We start from the raw sequence: 9,136 nt of genomic DNA, 5'->3' as shown, positions 1-9,136 counted from the left end.
ATCTTTCTTTCTGAAGCTCATAATCTGCAGTTTCAGGTGACACTGTCAGATATGTAGAAACATAATTATATGTTACTGACGTCATAGTTAAAGGTGATGACTACACTGTATTGAGAGGTGTTTCTTATTTTCTGTTCACCCCTTTTTATATGTGAAGAAGGTAGAACAGTACAAATGCCTCTGTGACCACTGTGCTCATTGTAAAAGTAGATTATATGTCAAAGCAGTTGTATTGCATTGCATTAGATTGTATAGGTGCACCAAATAAAGCGAACACTCGATAAACATAGAAAACACAATGCATTTTTACATTAAACTTCACAGAGTTATGCAAAGCAGTAAAAACTTCCAGTCACTGTCAGTAATAATAATCTAATATTTCATCATTAATTATGTAGCATTTACTGACAATTTCCTGAACTAAATATTTTGATTTCTGATAGTTTGAAAACATTTTACTAGTAATACATACCTTTACTACTTTTACCATTTCTATGCAGGACTTTTATTTCTAATACAACTTGTGCAGTGTAGTATTACTACTTTGGCTGAAGTGAAGGACCTGGGAAAATCTTGAATGTTTTGACTAGTAGATAAGGTATTTCCTACAGTGACCTCTAGATGGCGATACAATCCTTTTAAATGACATTCACACTTCCACAGAAGTGTGGGTTCCCTAGTTTTGCCAATAAATAGTCTAATGTAAAAAGAATGTGATACTACATTATATACTACAGTGTACTACCCTAATGTTTTGATGGTTACATGTGTACACAAACTGTATGTGTTGGTTGAATTTCATTAATAATATATATCAGTTGCTTCAGTAGTTAACAGGGGCTCAAGCTCTCACTGTGGCCCAGCTGCAGGCCATAGTCTCTGGGCTCCAGGGGTTGGCAGAGACCCTGAGGTTTAGAGGAGTAGCCTGGCTGCCTGGCAAGAGACTGAGGTCTATCATTACAAAGGAAGCACACACACATACACACACACACACACACAGAAAAATGTCTGCCAATCAACACACCGCCATACTCTTGGACTCACACACACGCACCACTACTCTAAGTGCATCTCTTCACTGTATCTTATCACAAGCAGTGTCTCGCTTCCTTCACATACAGCTTTCACATGCACACATAGGGAAAAGCACACATGCCTTACACAATTTTATTGGTCTCACCACAGACAAGTTAAGTTTGAAGCATATTTTCTTTCAAAACATCACTTCTTGTAGTGTGCAATTATGAGCAGCCATCATAACATTCAGAGATGTCATTGAACTCTCAGCATGAACAATCTGGCTATTCTGAAGCACCACTCCGCGTCCATCCAGCTTCACTGCTACACACTGCCAAAGATATTCGGATGAATTTCAGGCCTCAGTGTGGCAGCGAAGCCTGACCTTGCACTGGGGTTGTTATGGTTGAGTAAATTTCCTCTTGTGATGTCTTGGCAACACAGCGTAGTCCATTTGGTGGATGTTTTTACCCAAGCTGCCTTAATGTACTGTGAGTGCATGAATTTTTAGCATAGGTGGTCCCGCTAGTAATCAAACCCACAACCTTGGCAGTGGTTGTGTTATGCTCTGCCTGTTGTACTGTACAGGAGTGGCTATGGCAGTTAAGCATAAAGCAAATAGAGGGAGATGAGGATGTGATTGCTACATCACACAACAGAGGTGAAGTCTGTTATTAAAGAAATTATATTCCATTCCTGTCATATTCCATCAGTCTGGGATGTTCGATGCATTCCAGCCATGCATAATTTACTTTATGTAATCACTGCACCTCAACCTGTCATTTATATCTACTTTAGTTTCCCACAACACTTTTCCCAGGCATTTTCAGACTCCGCTTTTACTTTCTTTGTTTGGGTTCTTCGTTTTTGACAGCTGCTAAATATTGATGTCTTTTAGCATTAAAAAGGTAGACATGCTATTATTTATATTTATTATAATTTGTTAAATAATTATTTTAGAATTATTATTAAAATCGTTTTTTGCTCACTGCTTACACCTGGACTGGGGACTGGGGATCAATAAAGTGCTATCTAAATTTAAATCTAAATCGCAACATGCTATCAATAACAATACTTCTGGGGTTTGCCAATGTAACCAACATATTTTAGTGTGTGTGTGTGTGTGTTTTTTTTTAAACAATGAACTTCAGATTAATGATGATCTTTTCTAAGGGCACGACAGAGCTAAATAACGTACCTTCAAAATGGTCATTTCAGAGCATTTTTCATCGCACTGTTGAATTCACAGATCCCCATAGTTCCTTTTTTCTGACCCGTACAGGTGAATCTTCCATTAAGCCTAAACAGCTGAAGTAGAAATCCCCTACCACAAAATTATCGAAAAGGTAAATGAAACCAAATGTATGTATTTTATGAAAGAAAATGCGTCTGGCATACAAAACAAACACTTTTCAGACTTGATAAACATTATTTTAGAGAAACTAAGTGGAAAACCTCTGTTGTGCCATTTTCCCCAAAGTGGATAAATCCCTGTGCTATTTTGGAATAGGCGACTTTTCACATTTATGGTTTGTAATTTCTCTGGGTTTCAGCTCATGAGCTCCAGATCAGATAAGATGATTATGCAAAATTGTCCCATCAGTCATCGCTGCCTCTGAGCCAAAAAACAGGTGGATGACATCATGGTTATTAGGGTATATTAGAGCAGCCTGACATGCCAAAGCACACACACAACCTGAAAGCTTCATACACACACACAGATGATAGTTTTGTTATTGAATAGAGAAGCACTATGCTCCTGATCTAGATAAAAATGCAGGTTTAACTGTTAAACATTCAAGCAGAAATACCTTTTCTGCAGCTGCGACACACTGTAGTCTTTACCACAATAGCACTGGGGCATGTCTGTGGTATCCTGCTTCACTGGGTGATATTCTAACCTCTGTTTCATGAGTGTTGTACAGTCAGTGTCATGAAACCCTATTCAGATGAAAGTACGATTGTAAAAAATGTATTATACGTTTTGGTCTATTCTGTCAACAAAGATCTTACTTCTGTTTACTGTTTACTACATTTTCCATAATGCCCCAGGAATCAGGCCTGAACTTGATTTTATTGTGATGTAACTTTGCACAAAAGTAATTATGTTTCGCTCCACTGCGGTGGCAGCCAGTGTAACCTCAGGGTGTGTCTGATGTGACTTCAGCACCTCTTACACTTTACTGAATTTCCCTGTGTGTGATTTTTGAACATTGATGCAACGTGGTAAAACTTGACAGATGTAAGCTCCAATGTGGCCCAGTGAATTAGTAGTTGTACAGAGTACAGAAGAAGAACTGTTTCCATGAGGTCCTTGCCTTTCGACAGATGTCAAAATAAATGGCCCCATGGGGTTATTCTAATGATTAAGGACTGCACGTCCATAAAGTTGGGTGTTACGGTTTTAAGAAAGGCTGGTAAAAATGAATGCACCAGTGCTGAGATATCCTGACTTTTAGTCTCTGGTATGAGTCCAGAAAGTATCGACGGCATTCTTATAACCAAATGATTAATGTGCATACAAGCCAGAGACCTTTGGTTCACACCCAAAGAAGGTCAAACATTTCCCCCAAAAACTGTATCCTAATGTTCCTTAATGTAACACAATAGCATCTTTATTTTCCCTTCCCATCATGACCATCCAAAGCCTCCAAACTCTACCCAAGCCCAAGCTTTTCTAAAGACATTTCCTGGAAGAAAATCTCAAACTTAAGGTGACGTACCTTTGACTATATTGTGTGACAATCATTTAATAAAGTAAATTAAGGCAGAAAGAGCAGAGAAGAAAAAATAGCCCTTTCTTACACAATTACTAATTTTCTTCTTTAGAGTGTTTTGGTATCCCTACCAAAGTAGACCTGTTAATAAAAGCTGCAAAATATATAGTGTGTCCTGGGAGTGTCCCGTGTAGTGTGTTAAGTAGCTAAATCATAGACTGGCTGCAAACTGCATCAACTCACAGACAGCTTACCAGTGGGGAGCCAGTCGCATCTGGGCTAAGTTATGCTCCATCCTCTGGACAAAGAGCAAATCTCTACCATCCATCTTGATGTCCTGACATGTGGTGCCTGTCGGCTGCAGCGCCCGGCTCACCGGGTCCCTGCGGACCGCACACACATCCCACCATACATCACCCTCGTAGATCCAAAGCATCGAGCTGCAGCTCAATAAGTTGGTGGACAGGCAGCACAGACAGAGAGGTATTGACACCTTTCAGCTCCAGATGGGATTTCGGTTAAAAAGCAACAAGGGACTGCACGATGGCTCACACTCAGTAAACACTGTAACGTCTGTAGAAAAATGTAATGCCCTTGTATGTTTTTTTTGTATTTTGAGTGGACTGATCATTTAACAGACATTCAGCTGAAAACAGGAATAGAAATGAGCTGATGCAAAGTTTACACAAAGTGCTTTATGGCATGTCTGGTTGCAGCAGGTAGAAGCACATCAAGGTTTCAAGCTACATCTGCCCAGTTATCACCATCTGATTTGCCTTCTGCTGAGCCGGGTTTCTGCCTCACCGTGGATTCCTCCTGACAGCACCGCTGACTGTTTGTAAACAACGTCTCTGAGCAGCGTCTAACTGTGTTATCTTCAGCCCCGAGAGCAGATAACAGAGAAACTTAGCGACTTACCTTCAAAGCTGCTGAGCTAAGCGAGCCAGAGCGACGCAAGCTCCAAAACTATTTAATCAGGAGCTTTTCTCTTGCTTTCTGCTGCAGACCTGAAACACTGATATGCTCTGAAAGCAGACATTGCTATGTGTGAGTGCTGTTTGTGTCTGTGTGTGTGTGTGTGTGTGTGTGTGTGGTAGTGGTGGTTGGGGGGGTCATGTTTGTTTAGGCTGCCTGTCTGTTTCAGTGGGTCAGGCTCAGGCTCATAGAGGTATAATTCTGTGGTGAGACTGCTGAAGATCATAGAAGCTTTCTAAGTTTCGCTGAGGCCCTGGTGCTGCAGTCTATTGATTTCTGCAGCTTAAACAGACAAAGTGGAGAGTAGGACATGTTGCTCAAGTTAAAACTAAAAAGCTCCTGTTTTCCAAGCACCCCGAAACACCAGGTCAGAAACCAGTGCACTAGTCATTTTTAACTGTCAGACACCCTGCAGCACGTTGCAGCTCTAGAAATACACAAGTGTGTCCAGCTCCTCATAGGTACCATAGATCATCTTCCTCTGTGGAATTTCCTAGCACAGAGAAGAGGTGACCTGACTGATTATAGGCCAGTCTTTATTGCATGAATGACATCATGACTGTAGATCATGGAATCGTACGGTTTTTGAAATCCTCCATACCCGGCACAGTAAATCGCACAGTAGCTGTAGCGTGCCGGCCAAGTTTCTTGCCTAAATGTCTGGATTCAATGTAGAGGAAAATGGAAGGTCAACAAAGGGATGCCTGTGCACACACACACACATGTACTCACATAACCTAATCAGCACATTTTACAGGGTGGTCTTATTACCTTGATCTGTCAGATACCTGATCAAAGAGGCTGATTGTTTACTGCTGCACACTTACTGTCATTAAAAGCACCTGACGTCAACTGTACTAGAACTTCATTCCTATGTTTTTGTCCAACTTCATGTAACTATTTTCATGTAAAAAAAAGTGGAAATTTGGGGGAAATAAGTCACTATTTTACCATTATCTGTCTGGTTAACATTAATTTAAAACCAGTGGACATTTTGCTGCAACTTGACAACAATAATGTATAAATTGTTACATTTTAGTTTTAAAGGAAATTACATCATTTTTCAAGTTTGTAGTTTGATTTAATTTGATAAACACAGTATGATGTCCCTTTCTTGGAGACGTGTTTTTTGAGAAACTCATCTGAAAATGACTCCTGAATGTAACATTTTGCTTCAGGCACTTTCTTCTTTTGATCTCGTATGTCAGATGTCAAGAGATATGTTGATTCCTCTCCATGTTGTTTTGCCTGGAGCTCAACATGGCATGACACACCTGAGGCCTTATCTCCTCCTGTTTTGTTACTTCACAAGGTTGTGAATGGGCCCAAAACACTGGAAGAATGTGATTGGTCAACACAGATCAACACATCATTATGGATTTCCCCCAATCCCATTATACATTACAGATGTAATAAGTCAAAATGTTTTCATGCTAAATGTTTCCACTAAGCAGAAACCATTCGAAGTTCATTTGTTGCTTTTGCCTTCACAAAAATAAAATAAAAAAATAAAAAAAAATCTTGCAAAAATTTTGCAGAGCCAGCGGCCACAGTTTACCTTGTCCACAGCGTGCCCTCTATAATACTGAGCTTGAAACTGGTAAACAGTTTGTATTCTTACCCTCACATTTGATTTCTTTGTCACGCAGTGAGGCAGCCGTCCTGTGCAGGCATGCCTGCCACTTTTCGTGCCTTCTTTACTCCTCAATTGAAAACATTTTTCGAGCCGTGAGCCCGTAGCCACACCCATGTGATAATGTACAGTGCTAGCGTGCCCTATACTTACCCAGCTCGCCGCAGAGCTCTGCCCTGCAGTTATAGCTGAGAGCATGGCCCTGTCACTGGCTTTCACACAGCACACAGACACACAGGGCTCGGATGCCGGGGCTGTACAGACTATCGGTTGGTGTCTTTGTTTGTGTGCGAAGTTTTAAAATGGAAAATACGCATGAAGTTTGTCTTCTTGGTGGCAACTACAGACGCCTGCAGGATTTTCTGTCAGTCAAAGAGTAAGTCCAGACCAGGGTATGTCCCAGGTGTGGCTCCACATCACAAGAGACCAACATGAATGTGGTTATAATGTAAATAAATGTTTTGACTTTCTGTGCTCAAGAGGACATCACCCAGGGAATATTGACCTTATAAGTAAAGTGTAAAAGCCTTTCTTGACTGTTAGGATGAATCATTTATACTGGCCAAAATGAAAACCCTCCAGGTAACTCTGGCCTTTAATGATGATGTCTGGGGGAGTTTGGTGACAACTTTCTGGGTGTACACGTTACGGGCTCCGAGCAACACGCATTCCATGCAGGTGAGTTAAGAGGCCATTTGGAGAGCAGCTCTTCAGCAGCTAGTCACATGTATTGTGTCTTCAGTGATCCGGCACAATGCTGGGACAATGCTCTGTATTCTCCGTCGGGACAATGACTGCAACGCCCTCCTGGACAACTTGAGAAGTCTGGGGTATTCACTTTGACCTGACACAGTGAGAGGATTAGCTATTGTGAGAAACACAAAACAGGCCTTTAAAATAGGACACAAAGCAGAACGTCAGAGGAAGTGCATGAACTGGCTTTAAAGGCAACAAATTCACCACAACACAATTTAATACACTTATATTGCTACTCGTGTATTTTCTTCTTCTTGGTGCAGCCTTATATTATTCTCATTTATTTTTATTTTGTTTGTTTTTCTCTCTCTTTCTTGTAATGGTTTTCCTTTTTTTCCTTTTTCACTTGCTGTTAAAACTACACCTTAAGCTCTTGTACATTACATTGGCTTTCTTATATTTTCACATCTAATTTCTTTTTATATTCAATAACACATCAGTTGGTTTGGTGTGATAACAGAGGATGATCCTCGGAGGCTCAGGAGCAGAGGGAACACGTGAAACAGATCCCGTCTTTGAAGCAGCCGCTGCAGGTCGTCACCGGGACTTTACGGAGGATTAGAGAGCAGAGCAGTCACTGCAGAGCTTTGTACAGCTGCCAGCCTTCCCACAGCCACAGACCTTACACAGCTGGGTAGGAATTCAACACACGGTATGTCACTCACGGACGCAGGTGTGCATTGTGTCTGCGTGCAAGGAAACGAGAAGAGTTCAGGTGTTCCCCAGTAAACTATGAGCAAAGCTCCCATACAAAGACATTTAGTCATTTAGTATAGGCAGAACTGTACATGGGGCTGATATCACCCTGTATTTCCACTATGTCAAATATGATGAATGTCTGTGACATAATATTAACAATCCTGAACATATGCATGACCTGCTGTAATTACATGCCATAACATTAATTCTTTTCATGTCCCACCCTGTCAAAACAAATACATTTCAATTTTCAACAAAATAAAAATGGCAAAATGTGACCAGAACAAAACATTGCAGAGGCAGAGTTCAATAGACTGACTGCACACTTGCTTAGAATTGATCTATGAACTTATTTTGGCCTTCTGACATGTATAATTTCTAAGGAAACAGGTTAGCACAAAATGAGGCTACAAACCAAACAACTAAATACGTCAGCAACTACACTCTAGTTACACCCTTTAAAAAGTGATTTTGCAGACAAACATGAAGCACCAAAACCAAACACATTAGAATATGTGCCCCACAACCTTTCATCCTCACACCCACTGCAAAAAAAAAAAAAAAAAAAAATCAGTTTGGTGTGGCACATATTAAATAAAACAAAATGAAACAAAGCAAGCCAACATTATTGATCACTTTGACTACACAGTGACACTTCTCCAATTGTTTTTCAACGTCACAGCAGATCAGTATGGAGCAGTGCTCAGAGAGTAAATGATGCCTTCTCTGTTTAGAGACTCGGGGAAATTGACACACTGCCAGATAGAAGGAGACCTGGTTCGATAGGTATTGTCATCCCCTTCGGATTTATCATCCATCCATATGGATGTGCTGCCATGTAGCACCTCACCTATCTTTCAACATGAGAGGTGAAGATGCCAATAGTTTATGATTTATACTGTAACACATATATTGTCAAAAACTATTTAAGGGAAATGGGTTTAGCGTGCAGTAACATTCATTTCAGAAGAGTCTGATGGGGTCTATAGCATAATGAATCATGTGTGTCGGGCACCAACATGAAGTCTTGACACTGTATGGGCCCAAAAATCTGGACGTGTGCAGATCTGGGTAATTCTTATGGCCGGAATATGGCACCATTGAGTAACTCACATAAGAATGAATTGGACACGATCTTAGCCGGTCTCCAGCTTTCCTCACATTCATAGACATGGTGTAAGAGGGCAAACTATTAAAGTTCGATGCACCTCCTTGTCCAGGTTCAGTCTGTGGAATTAATATGGTGAGCGATGCCATAAACACTCAGCCAATGTCTTTCCACATTTAGGCTGCCTGAAGCTCCGGCTTAATATTTTCGATTCCAGCAGCAGACAGTAGT

Source organism: Mastacembelus armatus, chromosome 19, assembly GCF_900324485.2.
Source record: "Mastacembelus armatus chromosome 19, fMasArm1.2, whole genome shotgun sequence".
Classification (NCBI taxonomy): domain Eukaryota; kingdom Metazoa; phylum Chordata; class Actinopteri; order Synbranchiformes; family Mastacembelidae; genus Mastacembelus; species Mastacembelus armatus.
The sequence above is the reverse complement of the archived record's forward strand: the minus strand, read 5'-3'. Positions refer to the sequence as shown.